Raw genomic sequence first — 26,834 nt, forward strand, 5'->3', positions numbered from 1 at the left:
GTTGGGTGTATAGTTAAAAATGCGTATAAGGACATTATCAACTAACTTTGCCTACATGTAGTTTGTGTATACACTACAAATAACAGAATTAACAAAAAAAATCCAGAAGCAATATTATTGATAACAGTGCCGCTAGTATTCAGAAAGTGAATGATTAATGATTTTCTTCCATTTCATATGCAGTATGTAAGAAGCAAAAATTGGAGGGAAACAATATCTGAGTTTCTTAAAAATTAAATTGTCTTTATTAAACTGTGTGTTAATAAACCAAATTACACTAAACCAAATTTCTTTTATCTGCACAAAATCAGTGTCATTGCTATTGGGTTTATTGATTGAAAAGAAGCAGCAATTTAAACGTATAGCTGCAAAAGTCCAATATAGTAAATGGTTGGGAAGACGTTGATAGAAACTGGAGTTGTGCCCATATTTTTAATGAAAAGTGAGTTCTCATGGTAATTGACAATGAGCATTGATATCATGTTCAAAATTAACAAACTTTTTTGAAATTTTTAAATATAGGCAGTCCCCGGGTTACATGGATCCGACTTACATTGGATCCCTACTTACAAACGGGGTGAGGCAACCCCGCACTAGCTGCTTCCCCCCAGCAGACCAGGGAGATGTGAAGCTAGCGCCCCCCTAGCAGACCAGGGAGACGCGGAGCGGCTTTTCTCAGCAGACACCTCAGCTTGAGAATAAAGGACTGAGGGAAGTGAGGTGTGGGAGAATAAAACTGAGCTCTGGAGAAATGTTTGGCTAGAGTTTCCCCTACAATATGTACCAGTTCCGACTTACATACAAATTCAACTTAAGAACAAACCTACAGACCCTATCTTGTACATAACCCGGGGACTGCCTGTATAAAGAATCACTTTATTCTAAACTGATTATCTAGCAATCTTGTTAGTCTCTAAAAGAAAACTATTAGGTTGGTTTGACATTATTTGTTCTTGATAAACCCATTTGTTACTTACCTTATTATTTACTAGGTTATTTGTTCCAATATCTTTCTGGGTATGATGTTAAGATGACAAGTTGCCCTTATTCCCCACTTTTTCTAGATTGACAGTTTAGGCAATACATTTGCTCTGCCCTAGATTCTCTGCATCATTCATGATTTTTCAGAGATTATCACTAATAGATTTCCTCAGTTCCTTGAATAATAGAGCATGTAATAATAGAGCATCAGGCCTTTTTGACTCTAAAAATTTTAACTAGTCTAAGGAATTTCTAAATTTGTTCTTTCATGATTTTGGCCTCCAATGCTACTTCACTTTTGCTGGTGTTCATTATGTTAAATGTCCAATTGCAACTGACCCTTTTGGTGATAACTGAACCAAAGAAGTCATTTAGCACTTCTGCCATTTCCACATATTCTGTTATTGTCTCCACACCTTTCTTATTAAGTAGGATTACCATATTTGAACTTTCAAAAAAGAGGGCACTCCTGAGAGGGAGTGTATCTGTATCAGTATCTACCAATTCCCATTGTATAAATGTGTTATAGTGTATAGTTATGGTATAGAACAATATCTAACACATTTATACAATGGGAGTTGGTAGATACTGATACAGATATACTCCCTCTCAGGAGTGCCCTCTTTTTTGAAAGTTCAAATATGGTAACCCTACTGTTAAGAAACTCTCAAGTAATTATCATAATATAATACCTTGTCATTTTTCCCTCTTACATCTAATGTTTTCTTGTTACCTATTTAGTGTAATCTCATTTTGTGCCTTTGCATTTCAAATGTTGTTCGTACATGCTTTGTTTATATTCATTCTTTGTAATTTGACCTAGTTTCTGCTTTTTGTAGGATTCTCTTATGCGTTTCAGATAATGGAAAATATTCTGGTAAAAGCATGGTGGTCTCTTCCCATACTTCTTATCTTTCCAGTGCAATGGGATTGCTCTTGTGCCCTTAATATCTTGTTGAAATATTGCCAACTCTCTCCATCAGATTTTCCCTTAGACTAATTTCCAGGATCTTAGCTACCAATTCCCTGAGTATGCTCAAGGCTGCCTTCTTCAAACCCATTATCTTTATTCTGCATTTTCTCTCCTACCATTCCTGAGAATCACTAACTCATCATTTCATGATCACTTTCACCCAAGATCTTGGTTCAAAAACATTTTCCTTCTTCTCTTGCTGCAGATTAAGCCCACTACTGTTTGTCCAACTTTCAGTGGATATGAAGAACAGTTGCTCCCAATATAACAACCCTTAGCATATTTGAAGACTGTTATCAGTCCCCCTCCCACTTGTGTCTTCTAAACTTGCACAGTTTGTAAAGCTTTCCTCATCGGTCAGGTTTTCTATACTTCTTACCATTTTTTTTTGCTCTCCTCTAGCCTCTCTCCAATTTGTCTACATCTTCAAGTGTGGTATACAGAAATTGACACAGTCCATTGAAAGGCTAATGAGTAGCGGGAAAATCAAATGCTAAGGCACAAAATGAATTATACCTAGGGCATAAGGCAATAAGAAAAGGTTATTTAAGTACATCAGGATCAAAAGAAATACTAAGGAAATTGTAGGTGATCTACTTAATGAGATCAGAGAACAAATAACTGATGGCATTGAATATATCAGCCTGTACTGAATAGAGAGGGACAATTGCCTCCCATGTCTTACAGATGATACTCTTGTTAATAGATGTTAGAATAAATCATTTTCACAGCTGCATCTCATTGCTGATTGATATTCAATTTGTGATCCATTATATACCCTCAATTCCCTTCAACGGTACTTCTGCCTAGGTAGCCATTCCTCATTTTGTTGCTATGCATTTAATTTTTTTTCTGAAGGATAGTACTTTACACTTATCTGTGTTCAATTTTATCTTGTTGATATCATATTAGTTCTACTTTGTCCAAGATAATTTAATCCTATCCTCCCAAAGTGTTTGCAACTCCTCCCAACTTAGCATCATGTGAAATTTTATAAGCATAGTCTCTCTTCCTTTATTCATGCCATTAATGAAAATTATTAACAGCAAAGTGGTGATAACTACCTGGCGTACAGTCCTTCAACCAACTGTGCATCCTCCTTATAGTAATTTTCCATGTACATCACATTTTTCTATTTTGCTTTGAGAATATTATGTGGGACCACATAAAAATTTACTAAAATCAAGATATATCACACCTACTGTTTTCTCCACATTTACTAGGCCAGTAAACCCATCAAAGAAGGAAATTAGGTTGATATAACATGACTTTATTCTTGATTAATCCATGGTGGCTATTCCTTACAGCCCTATTATTGTGTAAGTATTTACAAATTTATTCATAGTTTTGTTCCAATATATTTCCAGGTATCAAAATTGGTTGACTAATCTATAATTCCTCCAGGTGTCTTTGTTCCTCTTTTTAAAGAGAGGTACAATGTTTTAATCTTCTCCTGTCCCTGGACTCTCACCTATCCTCCATGAGTTCTTACAGATACCTTCAATGGTTTAAGTATCCAAAGGTGAATTTCATTAGCTCTGCCAGCATGAATACAGCTAAGTCACCTACCTATTTTGTAACCTCCTTTCCCTCTTATTGTTAATAAACATTTTAGTCAAGACTGAACCAAAATAAACATAAAAAAGGCTGATATATTCAATGCCATTAGTTATTTGCACTCTGATCTCATTAAGTAGGTATCCTACAATTTCCTTATTTTTCTTTTGATCCTGATATACTTAAAGAATCTCTTCTTATTGACACATGCCCTAGGTATAATTCATTTTGTACCTTAGCAATTGATTTCCCCCCCATCCCTACTCATCAGGAAATTTTTTCATAGTTCTACTTCTTGTAGTGATCATTTTTTATTTTCAGGTCCTTAAAGTGCTTCTGCTGGAGCCTTATTAGCCTCTTACCATTCTTCCTATTTTTCCATCACATTGGAATAATTTGCAGTTACCCTGTAAAATTGTCTCCTGGAGAAACTGCCAGCTCTCTTGAAATCCTTTAAACCCTTAGATTTTTATCTTCCCGTGGGACCTTGCCTACCAGTTCTCTGAATGAAAATCTGCTTCTTTGATTTAATGATTCTAAGCTAAGGAAGAATAAGAACAATGAACTTCAATCAGGTCATGATCATTTTCACCCAATTGCAAATCTTCATGTAGAAGGCAATCAATTCCTCCCGGCTGGTCAGAACTGAATTTAAAATGGCTGTCCCTCTGATTACTTCTCTACCTTCTGAACCAAAAACTTGCTCCAATACATTTCAAGAAATTTTGGATTTTTTTTCTTATTACTTTTTCAATAGATAGCTGAATAGTTAAAGTCCCCCTTTACTACCAGGTCTTATGTCTTTGGATATTTCCGTTATTTGTTCTAGAAGTACCAGATCCATCTTCTCTTCCTCCCTTGGTTATCTATAGTAGATCCTCCCCCCGTTATGACAATCATTCCGGTTTTCCCTTTTATCTCTGCCCAGAAACTTTCAGTTGGTCTGCTTCTCACCTTTTGGATCTCAGAATACATGTATAATTGCTTTATTGCAACACTTTTTGTTTTGCAACTTACTCTTCCAGTCTTTAAAAATCCAAAACACTGCATTGAGCTAAATGGCATACAGCCATTTTAAGATCCACTAGAGTTAATACTTAAAATCAATGTCAGCTATGTCAAATTTTTATTTTCTTCTTATGCCTTTACACTCTCAATACTGTAGTATGTTATTAAGGAAAATGGACTATGCTTCTGCTTGTTGACATTATAGTTATGTCTAATATAAAAGTCACAGATTCAAAGCTTTTTTAACTTCTTGTTATGTCACATTTTGATATACATCTTTGTCACCCACCTATATATCGCACATCACTTTCTTTGTTCTCGTAATTTTGCAAAGTAATACCAAAACTACTTCACTACTCTTTTAAATGTCATAGAAATACATAAGTAGTAAAAGCTTTGTTTTAAAATAACCTGAACAATCCTGGAGAAAACTAATGTATTAATTTTAGTGAATTAACCTTACAGCAAATCATACAGGATGAGAGTTAGTTTTGAAGGCCCTTGGGCACAGTGACTACTTTCCAAATGTATACCAGCTACAGAAACATGTCCCTGAAAAACAAATGTCTAACCTACACAGTGAAAATGTACATGTTCATTTACCTGTGAGCTTACCAACTCCTTTGTGCTTGCATCTGAGTAAATGTTACATTAAACTCTCCTGCCATTTTGATTTCCAATCTCAGTTAACATTTAGAACCACATTTTCACAAATGCTCTTCAAGGACATATCTGCAGGACAATCACCCTCAACTGTACGTGTTGAAACAGGGGATGCATATATAGAATTAGAAGTTTTAGCATGTGCATGCAACCTAGATGAAAATGTATAGGCCAAGCTGTGGACCAATTGACACAATTTATTGCTCAAATCTAATTTATAGCAATCTGTTTCTTTTATTTTTAATGGATCTAGGCATAAATTTTTGGCTGAGATTTCTTTGGCAAAAAGTACAGACTAGACAGTACAGAAACACTTTTCAGTAATTGTATGTTGGTTTTGCTAAATTCAGTAAAAAATAAATAAATCCAAAAGCATTCGATAAAAATCAAGGTTTGTTTCAACATTTTTTAAACTAACAACTATTGGGTCAAAATTACTTGGTTAAAATATTATTTTAAAATATATCAAATGTTTTAAAATGACCAAGATCAAACCAAACATTTCAACTTGCAAAAATAAACATTTTGACCCAGAACAATTTTAACTTCTTGATTTTCTGAAAAATATTGTTTATGCTTTGACCACAACCAGCTTGCTGCTCTGTTTATAATCTACTCTCCTCTTTCTGAAAAAATAAAGTATCAATGAGGGAATAAAATATTATCTTACAGTCAAAAAGAAAGTCAAGGTTATCAAAGTATATTTTACATTTAATTTAAAACCATGTGTGGTCATGTCTGCATATGTGTATACTATGTATGAATTATGTATAATGCTACTCTTAGAGTTTTCATTTATTCTTGAAGTCTTATTTTTTCCCATTGCTGAATCTTTACATGGTGATGAGTTCTCCCCTCAGGAAGTTAGGCAAAATGGCTAATATATCCAAGGTCAACAGGGCTGTAGACAGCAAAATACATAGGCACTGGAAGGATCACCAGTCACAGAATATTGCAGATCTAGGAACTGTTGGTTCTGAACATGAAAAATGCAAAGAACCACAATACAATTAGGAGAAGTTCCAGGTCATTTTTCATTAGAAAAATTGATTTAAAAACCACATTCTGTGTAGGCTTGATCCTGCTACTGTTCATGTGGATGAGAGAGTGTCTCTCTCTCTCTCTCTCTGACCTTAACAGTGCAGATTCAAAGTCCTCAGTCAGTATATTACCAAATATAAAACAAACTTCATGGCTGTGTGCACAGCAGTGTTCCCTCTAAGATTTTCCATCCATGAGTAGAGTGAGTTTTGTCTTGTGCACCAGTATTGTTACGTGCGCTTGTCCGGGTATGTGCCACCATAGCACCCACCAGTTACTAACTCGTCTGCACAGTAAGTAGGGCTTTCTTCCATAACAATTTATATATATAATACAAAAATTGTTATGGAAGAAAGCCCCACTTACTGTGCAGAAGCATTAGTTCCTGCGTAATCTTCTGTGGTGTTACACATCTAGCCTCCCCCGTCTCCTCCTCTAACTCCTACTGCTCCTCCCTTCCTTCAGCTGCCCCAGCCCCCTGTGAACTCTGAGCAGTCCCCATCAGGCTCTCATGCTAGTAGTGAGAGGAGCCCAGCAGCAGCTCTGGCTCCCTTAGATTCCATTACAGCCAATTCTCGCCCTGCATCTGGGCCCCAGGGAGCTCGGAGAGTCTTTGGGCTGGACCGTGGGAACAAGCATCTCAACAGCACTGGGCTCATGTCTCTTCTCGGGCAGCTGGGGCTAGAGCCTAGAGAGAACCAGTGCCCAGTCTAATGCAGTGGGCTGTGGAAAGCTGCCTGGAGCTGAATGGCCTGGGGCTTGGGGGGTAAGGGAGTTTGTACTGCACCGTTGGCTGCAGTGGAACATTTCTTTGGTTTTCCACATGGGGAGGAGGACAGCCCCTGGCCAGAGCTGTGGGGGTGCTGTCTGGGGAAAATGTGCAAGGGCGTGGGCCCTACACTGGAATATTGACTGCACTGATATGGACTAGTGGTTTTGAACACCCTGCCTCACCCACAGCCTCCTCCAGACACTACAGAATCTCTGCATTCCCCCCACCACCCTGCTGCTGGGGTCTTTCTGGCTAGAGGCCAGGTCAATAAACCACCCTGAATCGGGGGAAAAAAAATCCGTAGTGGCAGCAGCTGCCCACCAGCCCCAAGGCCCTAATTCCCCATGGCAGCAACCTCCTACCAGCCCACAGTCCTAATCCCTAGCAGCAGCTGCTGCCCACCATGTGGCCTCAGCCTTGGCGGCAGCTGGCTCTGAACACGGTTTTGGTCCCAACGGCAGGCAGAACAGCCACCTTGCTACGGGGCCCCAACCCTGGCCCTGCCCAACATGTGGCTCCAGCCATGGGAGCTGCCAAGCCATTCACCTTCCATGTCCAACACGAAGGTGAGTGCTGCTGCACAGCTCTGAAAAGGAGGTGGGTGGGTTCAGAACTTCTTGTGTGCAGCCATGTAGGCCCGCACCGTAGAGAGAACACCGGTGGACATGTGTATTTCTTGTGCCAATAGTTCCTTCTTTGAACTTCAGCACATATTAGAGTTAGGTACAGATGGTTAGTGACTGACTATATATTAAGTGTCTAAAGTCTGCTTTGCTCCTGATACTTCTCGTCCTCTTAATAAGTGACCCAACTGGCTAGTAGAGTTCAGTGTGTCTATCACCAACTCAGGACACTGCAACCTCTTTGGAAGAATTTTTTTTTCTTATAAAATGAATTTTTCTGGGCCGTAAACTGTCATGTGAAAAAAATTGGGAGCAAACCCTCAAACTGTATAAATCCCCATGATGCTAATGTCAGTGGAGCAACACTGACTTCTGAGTTAGATGATCTTACTCTATGGTTCTTTTAATACAGGGGAAAGAGTTGAAGCATTGAACATACTTAGAAGGTCAAATATGGTAGAAAGCTGACTTGCTAAAGGTATAAATCTCCTAAAGGAATACACTTTGGACTCAGTCTTCATTTGTCTGATGTTGTTGGAACCACACCACTCCTCACAATATGAGATTTTGAAAGTTTAAATATAAATGATTGATACAAGAAATACAGATATGTACTAGGTGTGGGCAGGGGTAAATGAGCCCTAGATGCTCCTATGATCTGCAAGTACTGGGAGGCAGGTAATGTGTCTTTACTTCACCCATGGCCACGTGATGGATGGGTGTGAAACTACAGAGAGGTGTCATATAGAGATACCAGCAGATAGGAATAGAAACAACCAAAGCTGGGACATCTGACCAGTCAGGTAAAAACTGAGGAAAGTTCTGACTTCCTTTGCCTTGGGCTGATTGGCTATTTGGTCCAATTCTTCCCCTTTTCCTTCAGTCTCTTCTTCTCTGCTCTACTCTTCATCTCCTTCTGCCCTATATCCTCCTCTCATCTCCTTTCCCTTTTCTGTCCACTTAGCTGATGTTCCTTTTTCCTGCTCCCCACCCCACCCAATCATAGAATTGGGCATTTGCTGCCATCACATTACTCCCTGTGCTTGGTTATTCTACCACCACCCTGTACCTATCTATTTAGATTGTAAGCTCTTTAGGGCAATAACTGGGTAGTGTTACTAATGTAGTGCTTTGCTAGATCGGGGTCTTCATTTGAAACCCACAACAGTGTTGGTGAATTCCTTCTTGTCTTAAACTAAGCTGTCATGTCACATTATGTGCTTAACAGATTTTGTAATAGAAACCTGTTAACCAGGTAAACATAGCAACCAGTACTCTGCTTATAGTGCTGATGCATTCATATCCTTGCAGCAGGAAAGAATCAGAAGGAATAAGGGATGAGGTAGAATTAGGACAATAGAGACGAGAAAAGAACTTTTTCATATTCCTGAAGTCTTGAGTTTAGTGAAAGACTTGAGTTCTACTTGGAACTTCACTTAAATCAACCTAATGTATATCTTGATTTTGGAGTGTCAGTACTCTTTCAGCCCCTAAGATAATGATCCTTTTCCTAGGCACATTCTCCTGATTCAGTTGCTCGGGTATGTCTGGACTTACCCTTTTCACAGCCTCCTCAATGGTGCCTGTGCCATCTTATGCTCAGATTTCTGAATTTCCAACAGTTCCAAATCTCTTAGGGGCTGTTCACACAACAGAATTCAAACAAGCTTTTCTATATAGTCAGCAGGAAATAGACATGCTCACTAAAGTGTCTTCAGAAGAATTTATTCTGCTTGAAAAAAAATTGTACCTAAGAGAATCAGACTTGATTATAATGGAGGTCATGATGATTAGATAAGACCATTTCCTGTTGTGATTATTTGGAGATTGAATATTCAAATGTTACTACTTTTCTAAAATAAAGATAATATCAGGAAATTTTATGGAGAGGCTTCTCCCAGGAGCAAATCATTTTACACTTTGAGAGATTTCCATTAACTTAAATGTTTTTTGGATCAGGTATGTGTGTGCAGGGTGTGGGGGGGAAGGTTCTATGTAGATCTTCACATCTATTTATAACATGAATTTATTTTCATATTATCATGTTCTTAAAAAGCTGAATCCACAATCTGGGCTTTAGGTACCTTAATCCCTTTTAGGTACCACTGTGACCCACTAATCTAATGTAAGATGTTCTTTTGGATCATCCAGAACTGTAAGTCGTCTTGTTTCTCGTGATCTGAGGCAGAAGGGTGATTTTGCTGCTGCTAAACTATGTTGCAACTCCTTAACACTCCAATCTGTTAGCCAGACCAGCAACTTCTCAGGAGTCTGTCAGTTTTTTCCTTGCCTTGCAGGTTATTCTTGGTACCTCTGGTTCCCAAAGTCTCCATAAGCATCTGCTTGCAGCATCCAGTCACTGGATGTCCTAAGATTGATCAAGTCTGCTGTCTTCAGAAACTGACTGTGCACCAGTTTACTGAGATGGGGATGCCTAGCTCCTTTTACTGTCACAGCACCGAACAGAATATTTAATAAAACGAGAACAGATATTTAAGTGATGCTAAACAGAGATGATAGAAACAGAAAATAGTTACAAACCAAGTATTACTTGTCTCTAAGGGTATGTCTATGCTAGCTCGTTAGTTCGAGCTAGGTAGGCAAATGAGGGCAACCGGGGTTGCAAATGAAGCCCGGGATTTAAATATCCCGGGCTTCATTTGCATGTTCCCGGGTACCGCCATTTTTAAATCCCACTTAGTGCGGACTCCGTGCCCACGGCAACACGCGGCACGGAGTAGGTAGTTCGAATTAGGATTTCTAATTCGAACTACCATTACTCCTCATGGAACGAGGTGTACTGGTAGTTTGAATTAGAGATCCTAATTCGAACTACCTACTCCGTGCCGCGTGTAGCCGCGGGCACGGAGTCTGCACTAAGGGGGATTTAAAAATGGCGGTGCCTGGGAACATGCAAATGAAGCCTGGGATATTTAAATCCCGGGCTTCATTTGCAACCCCGGTTGCCCTCATTTGCCTACCTAGCTCGAACAAACGAGCTAGTGTAGACATACCCCTCAAGACTTACATCTAACCTTAGCAGGCTCCAAGCTTTGCCAAGAGCAGTTCTTTTCTGTGTTGCCAACAATGTTCCCTCTAATTCTTTCTATCTGTGTGCAGAATAAATTGTGCTATGTGCACCAAGGTATGTGCCTGTAAGCACCACCAATAGAAACACATGCTGCCACTTGCGGGAGGCTCTGGGTGCTTTGCTAATCAGCAGGGTGGCATCTGAATCACTCCTAGGTCACCACCCAAGTGCTCAGCTTACAAGGAACACTAGTTGCCAACCCACATAGTTGGGGATCCACCAGGGTACTGATCTTTTCTTTGTCAGTGACGACTTAGGCATCCTTTGCTTCCCCTTATATTTCCCAGACCCAATTGTCTTTATCTCAAGAGTCAGAGTGGCCCCTGGGGGTTCACTGTGTGGGATGTCCAGCAAGCTGTTTCTCATCCTCATTACTAGTATTTGCCTCAGATGCAAATGAATTGCTCATTGTCTCTGGCATCTCTGTGCTCGGCTTGCCCATCAGACACTGGCTAACAGGCAAATCATCATTCCTTTGCTTAGGAAAAAATATTTATCAACATTACTTCCACAATCTATTTTAGGAGCATATTTCCAACACCTGATGATATATCATCATACTATGCTAGCAATGACTAGTGTCATCAGCTTTCAACTGATATATTTTGTACAATACTAATCAGGGTTAAATACTATGGGTATGTCTACACTTCATGGCTATTTCAGGATACCAGAGGTATTCCAAAATAGCTACCCCATGTCTGCACAAGATGCTGTTATTCCTAAATATTTTTCGAAATAATGGGCGTGCTATTTCATCATCCCGGTAAACCTCATTGCACGAGAGATATAGGAATGGCTCAAAACCACATGTTATTTCAAAAATTGGCACAGTGTAGATGTGTCAAATTTCAAAATAAGCTATTTCAAAATAGATTTCAAATAAGAGACGCAATTTGCACCACACAAATTGCGTATCTTATTTCGAATTTAGGGTGCTGTGTAGACACACCCTATGAGAGTAATATGATAGGTGCAGTAAGTCCATCGGCCCGAGTAGTGGAATGAGTAGTGAATCACCAATGGGCCTCTGTGTCAGTTTCTGTCTAAGCAAGTGCAATGGGATGAGACTCACCACCAAGACACCTCCTGCTGGTTGTCCTGGGAATCAGCTTTGCTCTCCTATCTAGTGGTGTCTCGCCCGCCATCTCTTCTGTATCCACCTCTAGGACCCACATTGGACCCTGGACCACAGCATCCTCTTCTGGACGTGGCCCTCTGGCCATGTCCCACTCCGGTCTCTCCGTCCAACCATTTGCCTCCGTGGCAAACAGCACTCCATGTTCTAGCCAGTCATCTCAGTGAAAAAGGGTGGTGAAATAGGCCTGCTCATTCCTCTAGTGCCCAACTGTAAAATTTCATTACATGCCTACGTTTCTGTCTCTGGGTGTGACCTCTGTTACCACAGGTAGGCTTCCAGGCACTTATCTGTTGCTTAAGCCCCAGTATAATCTTACTACTAAGTCAAGATAGGCATTGACTCACCTATTTTACATGAGAGGCCCAATCTGGTAACTGTGTCCACACGCAATAGCATGGTAGGGGAAGTCAAACTTTGTACTCTTTGTCCCAGTAGTTAGTACTCTAACCCGTGGGGTGAAGGTTATAGGGTAGGCTCCTCCTCCCTTAGGAATATGTTGTGTGGAGTAAGGTGTGCACTGAGGACATACTTGCCAAAAAAGAGAAAGAGAGAGAGAGAAAGAAACAGCTTGGGTGCATGACTCCAGGAAAGGCATCCCAGTTGTTGATTGTGAGCACAGTAGGTGCTTTCTTCTTTCTCGTTGGGATTAAGTTGCGCTTAATTTCCTGAATGTTGTGGGGTTTACGATACGCCCCTCTTGCCATTATCTCCTGTTGGATAACATAGGCAACTCCATGCCTCCATGATAGTTCTTGTAGATCCTATTCTTGGGTATTACTTTGGCCCTATGCATTGTATAGGGAGCCTAGGCATCTAACTCGGGGTTCATGGAATCTAGTGAGTGGTTAGGCACCTAATAATTAAGCAGTGCAATATTCTGCATTATAGTGCCTAAGCTACTTTGTGCATGAGGGCCCAGGAACTCAGTATTGTAGGGTACTTGCTCTGAAGTAACTTCAAGTTCAAATAAAATTAATGGGAGTTTAAAGCACTTCTCAGAAGCAATCAGGGCCAGATTTGCTAAGGTATTTAAGGAATCTGGCACAAACTAGCATTTAAGTCTGAACATGAAAAAATATGTTCTGGTTCCACTGTCAGTTAAAGGTTGTGGATAATTTTAAGATTAGCTTCATTTTCAAAATGAATGAGGAAGATGCTCACCTATTTTCAAGTTAACATTTAGTGGGTTCTGATCTTCTAAATTAGGGCATAAAAATACTTGATAAGAAGCCTTTCTCTTTGACCTACAGAGAAAAAGTGTTAATAAGCAGCAATCAATCCATCAGCCAACAAATGGTTTTATTTTCACTGAGTGCAGATCTGATGCTTAAAGGGGAAATGGATAATTAAGACTTCATGTTTCAAAATATTAAATATTGATTTGTAGACATTTAGCAGCAGGCATACAGCTCTCTTGAGGGATGGCAGCAACTGTCTAAAAGATTATAAAAGGTTTTTAGCTCTCCTTGTAGAATTTAGCATTTATTTTTTATTTAAAATTTATGAAATGAGTGTAAAATAGATGCTACTTCCTGATCTGTCTCAAAGCAGGTGTCGTCATTGCCCAGTGCAGCTACTCAGAGTCAAAATGGATGTGTCTTTTTAGGTTTGTATTGGCTTCTAGTTTATTGAAGTGTCAGAAGGTTTATAAGCTCTTCAACTCCAGTTTTGATTGTTTCATCCAACTACTGTCACTTCTTATCAGTATTATAGGCAGAAATCAAATTGAGGGACCCATGGGAAGTGGAGTTTGAAACACAGCTCTCTTTTGTCACGGTTACAAGCCATACCACCTCTGTTGGCAACAAAATAGCCACGTAATGAGGAGTACTATATAGGCGTAATTAGTTTGTGTTAAACAAAGGCATTTTTTCATTTTACTAGTATGTGGTTTTTACCTGCTCCGTCTTTTCTTCATGGTTTAGAGAATAGCTGAAAGTTGTGCTTGATAGCCTTGGTTAATTCAGAAGATTTTCAGCCTCCTAAGAATTTCCAATATTAAAACATGCTTTTCATGTAAATCTGTATTACCATGGTAGAGCCCAACAATGAAAGGCATTTGGAAGTGCTATCTATGTTGACATGAAAGGAAAAAGAATCAACAGTCAGGAAGAAAGGTAAACTTTAAAAATGGCTCAGCATTTAGTTAAAAGAGCTAGGTACCATGCGTCCAGCCATCTGGAACCCCTTTCTAGTGCTGATTTGTCTGCCAAAATGGCAACACAACACGGGGTAATACTGGCAGGCTTACTACTGTATATTGATGGCTCCGTTGGCTAAAAATCTTTGGAAGAATGAACAGCTTATGCACTTCTGTTTAAGGTAAAGCTTAATTCCTTAACAAGTATTTTTCAAGAGTTTTGTGTGCTAGAAACTGACACATTTTGGGTCCATTTTGTTTTAACAGATCTGCTCAATTTAGAGCCTAAGTGATGCATCTTCTGTGCTTCACAAATAGCTGCTTTTAAGATTATCTGATCCATTTCAGAATGCTTCCTAGCTTATGCAGAATCACTGTAAGCGTAAGCAAAATGTGTTTTCCCATTGGATTAGTTTATCAGTATTTTAAAAAAGCATTTTACTGTACCAACAACAGCCGAACATAGGGAAGAGAGGGAGAAATGACAGGGAAAATATATATTGTGTGTGTGGTAATGATGATAGAACACACAGCTTTTAGAATTATAATGACAAATCATAAAAGAGGATACACTTTTAAATGGATGGTGTTTATGGGAGACTTGATTATTTTATATCTGCAGCAGAATGGAAAACTGACTGAATCTTAAGTGAATTAAGGTCAAAACGAAACATGAATCCAGGTCTACACTGTACGTAAATAATCTTTAAAAGGTGAGAGACCAATTTTTAAGAAAAACAGGCAGCACAATTCAAAGTAAATCTTGATTGAAAATAGTCATAAAATCAAGAAATGTCATGACAGAAGCATTGTAATACAGTAACTGGGAAAAGCATTAGGGTAGGTGTTTGATGTGAGAAAGTTTACACAAACTGCTCATGTGGGTGTCTTGTCCATTTCAGTCTAGCTGTGTGGAGCTTATTCTAAGTTTCTGCATCATTTTAATGTCAAAGCTTCTCATTAGTTTGTTGTGTACTGAGATGTATAACTTTTTTTTAAAGAGGTGGTAGTGTTGTGTATGTGTGTATATTTTATTTGTGCTTAGACTCAAACCCTGAGGTCCCTTTTTATTTGTTCCTCACTTGGGCATTGGCTTAACTAATGTCTGAGGGTGATTTGACCTTTTAGTTAAAAGCTTGTTGAATGGTACATTTTATAAACCAAAATAAAGGGGCTTTGTCCAGTTGGGGAGGTTGTGAGCCTGTGGATGCTGATGGTGCTTAGTGCCTCTCAGAGGCGCACCTGCAATTTATACAACCCGCCTGTATGACTTTGTGTTTCTCTTATGCACAGAAACCAGAAAAACCTCCAAAACATGTGACAGAGTTCATATTCCTTTCACCTCAGAGTAGGAATGTTAGCTTTGCCCTAAAGGTATGTCTACACTACCACCCTAGTTCGAACTAGGGTGGTAATGTAGGCAACCGGAGTTGCAAATGAAGCCCGGGATTTGAATTTCCCGGGCTTCATTTGCATAAAGCCGGGCGCCGCCATTTTTAAATGTCCGCTAGTGCGGATTCCGTGCCGCGCGGCTACATGTGGCACGGACTAGGTAGTTCGGACTAGGCTTCCTAGTCCGAACTACCGTTACTCCTCGTGAAATGAGAAATGAGGAGTAACAGTAGTTCGGACTAGGAAGCCTAGTCCGAACTACCTAGTCCGTGCCGCGTGTAGCCGCGCGGCACGGAATCCGCACTAGCGGACATTTAAAAATGGCGGCTCCCGGCTTTATGCAAATGAAGCCTGGGAAATTCAAATCCCGGGCTTCATTTGCAACTCTGATTGCCTACATTACCACCCTAGTTCAATCTAGGGTGGTAGTGTAGACATACCCTAAGACCTGCCAAATGATCATGTGATTAAATATGAATCTGTGTTCCTTTCTGAACCTTGTGAAATGCTAAGTGTTGTATTCAGAAGATAATGCACCCTGAAGAGAGGGAAATGTAGCACATTTAATAATGTATACTTCATTTACAGTTTGGAGTGTCATCCAACTAGTGGGGATGATACGTCTTCCAGTCATAATACTGAAATATAGAGTTTTAACTACATTTTTAAATAGAGCAACTGAATGATGCATCTATTTCCTCTCCATGAATTATTTTGAATGTATTTCAGCATGGGAGAATATTTATGCATTATTTAATAGCAATAATGTTTGAATTTATACATTATGCAAATGTCATAATCAGGAAAATGAAAACTTGGACTGCTGCAACATCTTTAAATTTACCATTAGGTACTTATTTGTGCATAACATTTTAATACTGAGCAATGTTTCAGTACGTCACTTGAAAAGTTTATCTGAGATTAATAGGGTATAAAAAAAGAAATGATGACAAATTCCTGATTGCTACCTTTCTGCTGTTTTGTATATAAATTTATCAGTGTAAGGTCTTTAATGATGACTCAAATAAAATCCACTTTTGAAGATGAGTCATTGAGGTCCTTACACATTATTCACACTTCATATTCTGATATTTCTCCCTTCCTTTCCCCGCTTTTGGGGCCCCACAAAAGCTGGCACAAGTAAATAACTTAAACTGTAGCTTGCCATAGCCATACTGTAGTTCGTTGAAATGTCAAAAACCATGTGCCAAAAGCCCATAAAACTAAAGCAGGCTCTCCCTCCCACTCATTAATCTGTAAGGGTACGTCTACACTAGCTCCCTAGTTCAAACTAGGGAGGCTAATGAGGGGAGACCAAATTGCTAATGAAGCACGGGATTTAAATATCACACGCTTGATTAGCGTATTCCCGGCTGGTCGCCATTTTGGAAACTGACTAACTCAAAGTAACTGCACGTGTCTACGCGCGGCAGAGCAGCGCAATTCCGAGATAAACCCCTTAGTTCGAATTAACAGTTAAACCTCCATGGAATTCCATGAGGTTTAACTGTTAATTTGAACTAAGAGGTTTATCTCGTAATTGCGCTGCTCTGCCGCGCGTAGACACGTGCAGTTACTTTGAGTTAGTCAGTTTCCAAAATGGCGACCAGCCGGGAATACGCTAATCAAGCATGGGATATTTAAATCCCGTGCTTCATTAGCAATTTTGGTCTCCCCTCATTAGCCTCCCTAGTTTGAACTAGGGGGCTAATGTAGACGTACCCTAAGAGTATTGGGCTCCTGCATGCATTGTGGGTTTTTTTGTTTTTTGTTTTTGTTTCAGGAGAGGAAGGATGGTGCACTGATTAAGGCACTAGCCTAGGGCTTTAAGAACATTCCTTTCTTCACCATAAGCTTTCTGTGTGACGTTTGGCAAATTACTTAGCCTTTGTGCCCCAGTTTCCCTTTCTGCGTAATTGCCCTGCCCTACATCATAGGGAATTGTGAAGATAAATACATTAAAGATTGTGGTGCACTCAGGTACCACTGTGATGCTAGAGAAGTATCTTCAATTGGTTATAGCTCCCAACTCAAGATGTCCTTCTTTGGACACCTTATTATAGTTAAATTTCCTTTCATTTCACTGCAGTATTTTGGCACTCATTTTCTGTGTAACCATTAGTGTATCGTTTTTTGTAGCTAGTGTAATGTGGTTACTGATAGGTGTGATGCAGCTGAAAATGTGATACTACATAGAATACAGGACCAATAGAAAGGTGAGTTTCACGATGCAAACAGCCTGGAGCTGTTCTCAAGCTTTCAAGCCTAGAGGGGATTGTGTTTTTCCTGAAAAAAAAAAAAAAAACCCTTTATTGGTCATTGGTCCATTTCTTCTTTGTCTATATGGCAAACGGAAACTCTGGGGACAGAAGTGCAGGAAGGAGACAAGTTTAAAATCTGAGGCTTTGCAGTTTCCTGTTGCAGGCAAACATACTCTAGAAGGAATGGGAGTTGGTGAAAGGATGATCTTTCTGTACTAAAAGCAAGAGAGGCAACTCCTCATCCTCTCCCACCTGGTATCGCTTTTGCTTCACCTACTAGCAGGAGGGCTGGGAGCCCAAGAAACAACCCTACTGAGAACCCATCTCTGTCTGCTTCTTCCATTTCAAATTGCCTTTGCCTGAGTCCTTGGCTCACCAGGTGAGAAATGGAGATAATAGGGAGTTGTATGTGTGCTCTGAGCAGCAGAGAAGGAGTTAGACACCCCCCCTTACTGTAATCCCTGCAATCAGCACAGCTCTCTTCAGTCGGCTTTCCCTGTGCATATCTATATCACACAACCTAGAGAACAAGAAGTGAATAAACAGGGACCGAGCTACCTTAGTACTTTCTAAAGGTGGCCCATTAGTGTCTTGATAGGCACATAAATGGGGCACTGGGAGGAAACCTGCATTCCTATTCCCCATGACACCAGTTGTGTGGCTAAAAGAATAATACTACTTAAGTGCCATCAATCCAGCACTTCTCATAATCACTAAACTCACATAACTGCTGACAAACTCAGGACAGCTCTTACTGTGATGCTGGCACTTGAACAAATTTTGGGCACACGCCAATTTGAAATCAGTCCCCGCCTAGATCTTCAACTCTGCAAAAGCATTCCAGAAAGGATTACCTTTATGGCAGAGTGGCTGTAACACTTCCCCCCACCCATCATGAAAACTGGGATGCTTGTGCCATCACTTAGGGTAAAGATCTGCTATAAGCATCCAATCTCTTTAGTATATTCAGCTTATTTTGCATTCTGGTTTATTTTCTGGATCATCTGTTTTGCTCTGTTTCCTATCACTTAAAATCTATCTTTTGTAGCTAATATGTTTTGCTTTGTCTAAAACCAATGTGTGGGAGTCATAATTGGGGGCAGAACGATGTTGTGTATTCCTCTGTACATTGAGGCAGCAGGTGAATTTCATGAGAGTACACTGTACAGTTCCCTGTGGAATGCAAGGTGCTGTAATTTGGGGCTTACATGCCAGATGGAATGCATGCTGGAGTAGCTGGGAAGTTCCTAGCTGGAGCATTCTTATACAGCATTGACCAATGTGCCTGCATGTAACCACAGCTGGTATGTCCCTGTCTGTATGAGCGCTGGTGAAAGTGCAAGCTGGAGCCTGGAAAGAGCTTAGCACTACAATACAGTGTAAAGGGAACCCAGGCTGGGGGAAACCAGTCACAGTTAATTCTAATATGAAAACATGCATTGACTTCAGAATGGCCCTCTCCCAACCAGCATTTCCTGAAAGGTGCACACTGGTATGGACCTTCAAATGTGTTTCAGATGCCACCCAGCTGACTAGCAGAGCATCCAGAGCTAGGTTTCTTGTTTCTATTGGTGGTGCACATTTGCACATGCCTCAGTACACATAAATTTATTCTGCACATGGATAGAAAAAATTAGAGGGAACATTGTCCCTAATCCCCATGCCAACTATGTTGCAGACCTTATAACAATGCTTGCCTACAGTGTACAGTTCCAGCATATAATAGTTTTTATTCTGACACTTTTGAATATTATTATAATACATGAATTTTTAAACAACATTTATATGGTATCTTGCAGTCTTAGAAACATGACAATATTTCTATGGGGAATTTGGAATGTATAAGTTCTCTAGATTGTGATGAAAGTAATATTTCAACTATTTTAATGTTTCAACTTCAATTAAGCAAGTTGGTGCATCTATAACTAGCTTTCTTATTAAATGGTTTTGTTGTATGTTTACTGTAAACTTACTGCCAATTCCATTGGGCTTTAATTAGAAACCCTTCCCTATAACATGTAAATGTCTGGGCACCCAAGAATAGCATTATAGAGTTGGTATGTTAATTGATCGTTCCTTAAGAACAATCTGTTTTTCTTCCAGTCATGGAAAGCATTGGCATTTGCCATTTTCCTCCCCACCCCACTAGCTGGCGCTTGCTTCTTTAATAAATGCACATATTAGATAGGTATATGGTGTTAGGCAGAAGGTCACAATGATGTTAAATTTGCTGCTGAGCAAAGGATCAAAGTGTAATGAATTCTCAAAAGCTGGGAAATGGGAATGTGCAAGTGTAAATAATGTATTAATTATTGAAAGCTGAGGGACTGAAAATTTCTATTTAGTCATAACATCTTCATTTTCATGCTGATTGACAGTATTTCGGGTATTTTTATTTTAATTAAAGGTTCCCCCCAAGATAGCACTTCAATTTTCAGTAAAACTGTCAATAGTTATTTTTCATCTTAATTCTTTCTGCCCCCCCCCCCCCCCCCCGCATATATTGTAGGTACTCAGTAAAGGAAGGGAACTGGAAGGAAATAATCCACTTATTTTGTAAAATAGAGTAGTACAGGCAGGGTATGTCAGAAACAAAATTTTCCCTGTCCTCCAACAAAAAGACAATACAGAAGCGCACAAAATGTTAGGCTCACTGCTTATTTATGGAAGCAAAGGAAGTCCAATGAGACCCTTATTAGCCACTTCTGCTACTCTTAAAATATGTCTTCACAGTGAGCTAGAGGTGCAATTTCCATCTGGAGGGTGTATGCCTAGCAATTTGGATGGTAGGTACCTGGGGCAGTTAACTTTCCAGACCCTCATGCCACTGCGACAAGTCTTCTATTTTTAGTATGCTAGATCCAGCAGAGTGAGAAAGTCTCCTCCAATTGAAAATTACACTTCCCAGTGCAGACCTGCGCAGTGGTACTTAACATATACAAGTAGCTACTTTTGAATGAAATGCTATCCAATGTGAGAATGGGTGCCAGAATTTGGCCCCTAGTAAGTAGAGTCCATAGTCTTTGCTTTGCAAACATTATGCAAAATCTAACAGCAGCAAGCAGGACCTTAATATTTACAAACTAGGGCAGGGAAAATCCTGTAGTATAAAACTATGAGCTAGATGGACGTTTGATCTTACCCCGTATGGCTGTTCTTATGTACTTAAGTGGGGATTGGACCCACTAACATTTTAGGAGCTTCCCCAAAACTTCCCACATCCTTCATTCCCAAACAACCACTCCCTTCCAGTATCTTTTACCCATAGATCAGCTTATCCTTCCCTTCCCAGTTCTTTGAATCTACTTCACAATGAGGTAGCACAGTGGACCCCAGCCACTGGTCAGCAGCAATCCTGACCTCTTATGCATGTACTTATATGGCTCTTCTCACTGTAGTATCAGTCTCTTCCTGTATAATCAACAACAACAAACATTCTGTCCCACTTCTCAGCCTAAAAAAGCCTTTTTCCCTCTTTGTTCCTCTCCTCTCCCTCCCCTATCACTCCCCCAAAAGTGTATTTAAAACACAAAGAGTTAAACAAGAGAAAGTCGAGCCAAAGGGGTGAACTAATGCTGGGGATGCTTCATGTATGAGAGGAAAACCTGATAGCTGCCTGGGGAAAGCAGAGGGCTGTGGGAGAAGCCCTGAGGAAAGTGAAGTAAGGATGCACTAGATAGCAGCAGTTCTATTTGGGCTTAGTGAGTACCATCACCCACTAAGCCAGCATATGTTATGCTCTTGTACAATGGATCCACTTCATGACAGTTTAAGAGAGATTTTCTGCTCTCACAACAGAGTCCAATGACATACCCAGTTCAGATGTCTCCATTTGTAGACATCAATATTTTTAACATAACATTTGACATCTGGTTACTATAAGTCCATTATATTCAGACCATGTATCTGAAACATTAATAATGCTAAATGTGCTGCTGAATGGCTATGTCCCCATTATTCTTCCTAAGAATAAAACTTTCTCTGAATACTTCCTGTCCACTCAAGCCAGTCTATGTAATAACAGGACTGTATATCTGTAATCTACAGGCACAAGCTACTGGAACCTCAGACTGAGGCACGCTCCATCCCCTCATCCAAAGGACAGTTATTTCCTGTACATCAATCACAAGTTGGATTTTATGTATGCTTGCCTGTAGCATATAGAAAAATGTTAACAGTTCATATATGCATTTAATAGCAAATTTAATATGTAAACAGAATGCGACTTTACTGCTTTAAGATATTGACATGAATAATGCCTTTCTCCCCAGGGAAGAATGTGCGATGCAAACTTGAATGTTGAAGAAAATATTCTAAATGAAACAAATGTAAACTTTAAATCTTTATTTTAACCCCCTACCATCGCTTTACCCAAAAGAGAAGACTCGTGTTGAACTGGCAGCCTGCAAAGCGGCACATCATTAACAAAATGAATATTAGAACTGCATATTGGAAAATTTATTTTAATGGTAAACTAGAAGTAATGATACACCCTTTGGCCACACAATGCTGCAAAAGGCACTGCTGCTCACACCATAACTTTTAATGAAATTGAACTCGCCAGTAAGAAACAAATGGATATGTTTTGAAGAAACCTGAAATTATTTCCTCAGGTCATTCATAAGACAGATCATTATGGGGAAACCTCTCCCTGTGCTAGGGAAGAGAAAACAGGATAGTTCACTAATGCATGGGATTTGATATTGTAAGCCTTCTACATTTATTAGCTTGCTTCAAAGAAAGCAAACTTCAGCATAGAACTTTACTTGAAATAGTAAATGTAGTATACAACCTGCATAGTTAAGGCTACTTATCTAGATCACAAAGCAAACAGCAAAGTATATAAATGAATCAGTTGTTCCCATGCTGTAGCACTTATATGTTCTTGTCTCTGCTTTTATAAATGTCCTGTCTCACCCTCTTACCCTGATATTTCCCATTACTGAATGCAAGGCAGAAAGTGAAATATGATAGAAAGACTTATGTATATTTTTCAAAGCTGATGGCTGCAGATTGTCAGTATTTTAATATCTTCTTGACAAAGTGTACTGTGGGTTTTTATTTTTATTATAGTCTTCATTTTGGTATCCATGAACATGGTATGTCTAGTTTCTAAGGAAAACTTCCCATCCATGCCCAGTGATTTTTAAAAAGCAGCCAGTGTCTGGTGACTCATCCTAATGCTAACTGTAGTCACCAATGTACTTCAAAAATAACTGATAATTGGCTGGGTAAAAAAAAGAGACATATCAGCTTATTGATTATTTAAAAGCAAGTGACAAGCATTAGTCACATTTCCTCTTTTCTTCAAGTCAAACTGTTTCCAGGTTTTTGTCCAACAAAAGCTGCTAATATTCTGATTTAGGCAGAATGTAGTTCTGGGAGGTTATGCATGCTAATTTCAGGGAAAGTAACAGACTTACTGGTTGTCATTGGGCTTATAAGAATCAGTCTAATATGTGCTTTTTTCGATACTAGGTTGTTATTGAGTTTTCATTATGTTTTTCATTACCCTACAGAGAAATGGAAACAAGTTATACAAGTAAAAGATTTGTCAGAACACTTTAGAGAAGTTGCTGTACATTGGGAAAATACATCTTGGATATATCATTCAAAGACTGAACGCTGTCAGGAAATTCTTCTCTCATAGGTTAGTGCAAATCCAGAGTAATTTCACTGAAATTAGTGAAGTTATTTCAGCTGCACACTACTGCAACTGAGAGCAGAATTTGGTCTTGTCTTTTTAATTATATGCACACTTTCAGCATTAAGAACTGATTCTCTCCCAGGAATTAAAAAAGTATCAATCGTTGGTCCATGAGCACCATCTACCACAAAGTATGTGAGAGATAATTTGTTGATTCCAGGTGGGGTAAAGAAAGAACGCAGTATATTGACCAAGATATGCAGAACCTTAAAAAGCAGACACATGGATAGATTTAAGCTGCAGATCCCACTCTATTATTGTTAGGGATGGAGATTGATATAGGCCCACCTCCTCTCACATACCAAGCATTTAAAGGGGACCAGCACAGTGTTACAGGATGTTCACTATGTAACCCATAACTTGGGTAGAGCTTCTTCAGCTTTAAGCCTCAACTCACTTCTGAGTGCTTTCCATGAGCGGGTAGAAGAGTGATATGTGGTGGTATGCTTTATAAAGGAATCAGATCCACCACAAAATCCTAGGTCTCCTCTACCTGAGGGAGCTTTCCCTTTTTTTAGCCTTTCTTTTTGTATTGAGTACTCAACACTGGGGACACCAGCACCTAGCCTGATCACACCTCCAAACCCAAACTACATGGTTGCTGTTCCCTGCCAAATCCAATTGCTAAGCTCCCTTAGGTGGCATCAGGGCCTTAGTCTGAAAAGTGCTATCTCTCAACATTTCCTATATGTCATTAACTTCATTGCAGGCCTGGGTTTGAGAGCTGCAGAGTGTAACAATTGTAGGCTTTTGTGTGGCTCATTGGTCTAGAGATATGAGTCTCGCTTTGGGTGTGCCATGTGTGCAGGGGACTAGACATGATAACCTCTCAAGGTTCCTTAAGGTTCTATGAACCTATTCTATTCAGCCCATGGGAAGGTCTCTAAAGCTTCTCTACTTCTCCTTCCTGTCCTGCTTTCAGCTCTTGAGGAAGAGAAGGGAAGGGGAGGTTACCTAACTACTTTCCGCTACAGGGACCATTCTAACTTGTTGAAGGAGGATCCGCTGGGTATCCCAGCTCAACATACCCCCACAAGATCACTATGTACAGCTTTGAGCCCTGAGGAAAGTCCCCATAACTTCCTCCACTTTTATTTTATGCCCCTTGCCATTCTGAATGCTTGGGAAGGCTTAAATAGGGATAGAAGAAACATGATAACCAACGCATTCTTTGATTTTTCCCCCACCTGCAAGCTAGTCAATGGGAGTCAGAGAACCCCTCTGCCATGCACAAATATAGGTGGAGGGGGTCCCTATTCTACCTGCCACACAGCAGTTTGGGTATCATTACTTTAGGCCAGCTAAATGTCTTCCTTCTTGCTTATGTTGGGGGAGCTCATCTGTTATGGTCCAAATGCACATTCTACTACTATTCAGCAATTGCCCAGCTTAGTGTTGAACTCCTCCTTGCTGCGGTCCAGGCTGCCTGTGTAGAGCTTCATGAGCCAGAAGAGCAAGGGGTAGGCTGTGTTGCCCAGGATCACAATGAGCATGTCCACCTCTCCGACGCCGATGGTTCAGTCTGGGTAAAAAGTGCAGACATGCATCTTTTGGAAAAGGCAGGCATTCCAAATGATGCGAGTGTCATGCATCTTTCCCACTCATCCGATGCTGATGTCGGTGAAGTGTCCCTTGTGACACTTGCAGCACCATGGAGAAGCACCCATTTTGGTTGATGAACTCCAAGGCATGGTGTTCGGGGACTAGAATGGGGATGTGTGTGCCATCTATGGCTACGCCTCCACAGTTGGGGAAGCCCATGTCAGCAAAGCCATCAATGATGCTGTCCCTGTTGTCCAGAGTGACAACTTTCTGTGGTTGATGTCCTTCACTACTTGTATGAGTCTGGCCCCAACTGTGGATTTCCCCATGCCGAACTAGTTCCTGTCTGAGCAATACCTCTCCAGTGTGCAAGCTTCCACAAGGTGATGGCCACACCGATGGTGGGTCTTATGTGGGTGTCCTGTTGCTTGAAAGCAGGAGTGAGCTACTTACAGAGCTCCAGGAAGGTGGCTTTCCACATGTGGCAGTTCTGCAGCTACTGCTGATCATCACATCCCTGCATGACGATGTGGTCCCACCAGTTGGAGCTCCTCTCCCTCCATCAGAAGTGGCATTCAACTGTGTCCAGTGGATTGAGTGGCATGCACAATGGCAGGAGTGTCAGGACTGTGCTGAGCAGGATCTGCAGGCCATGCTGGGGTTTGTGCTCCTCATCCTTCTCGTCCTGGTCCCGGGCCTGCTGGAGCAACATGTGGGCAATCTGGAAGTGCTGCACCATGAAATGCTTGTGAGTCTGGCACTGCTTTGCAGGAGCTCTGGCTCCATGGTGGCAATGCTGTGGCATCTGCACAGGCAATCAGAGCATGAGAAGGCACTTGCCCACTGCATCTCTTTTCTCTCCTGCGAGGGGAGGAGGAGTGGAGGAGCATCTTGTGAGATGCGGGTGTAGAGAGGAGCCCCTGTAAGAACAGTTTGCTGGACCAAGCAACCACATGAAGTATCTGCCTTCCTGGTATGCTTTCCAGGCTATCTAAAGGCTTCTTTCAGAAGAAGCTTTTCCAGAAGAGATCTTCTGAAAAAACTTCCAAAAGAGAGCGTCGTCACAGCAAAAGTGCATCGAAAAAGCGATCTGCTTTTTCGACAGATGATTTCCACACTGAATGTACGCTATCTTGCATTTAAGCTGTGATTACTATGGACAGAGTGGCTACCAGGGCATCTGTGCTTTTTCCTTTTTCCTCTTCTTTTGAAATAATTCCCTCTTCTCCATCCCCACTTGCCTTTTTCTGAAAGAGTTCTTTTGGAAAAAGGCTTCTTCCTCATAGAAAGAGGTTTACCAATGTTGGAAAAACCCCTCTGTTCTTTCAATTTTTTTTTGAAAGAACACGATTGCAGCATGAAGTGAAGTTTTTTCAGAAAAATGGCTGTTTTTCTGAAAAGAACTCTGTAGTATAGACATACCCCCAGAGTGCATCCTGGGGTTCTAAGTCTGAGGATGGCTCCATTAAATGTGTACGCACTATTTTGGACTAATTTCGAGGCTGCTCCATAGTGAGGACATGCAAGCATGAATTTATGAAATCGGGAGTTCTTGAGTCAAATTTAGTAATTTCGAACTAGTTTCCCAGTATAGACATGGCCTGGGAGACCGCTCTCATTTACTATTCCTGATTCATTTGAAAAACTCCCCTCAGTTTCTTGCCTTCACAATTGTGGAGAAAATCTTGAAAACACGACTCTTAAATCACTCAGAAATCTGAAGGCAAATAAAGACCCCAAAATATGTTTAGCTTAAAATTCAAGGGGCCTGAATCCTATTTTGAATGTTTTAGAGTTGCAATAGGTAATAGACCATGGTGGATGTTCCCTTTATTCCTAAATAGTATATACATGCATACAGACATGACAGGGCTTTGTTCTGTTGTGCTCGCTACAGGCTAGCCACTTGCTGATGCCTCCCCATGATCTCCATTTATGCAGA

The sequence above is a fragment of the Pelodiscus sinensis genome, chromosome 9 (assembly GCF_049634645.1).
Source record: "Pelodiscus sinensis isolate JC-2024 chromosome 9, ASM4963464v1, whole genome shotgun sequence".
NCBI classification, from domain to species: Eukaryota; Metazoa; Chordata; order Testudines; family Trionychidae; genus Pelodiscus; species Pelodiscus sinensis.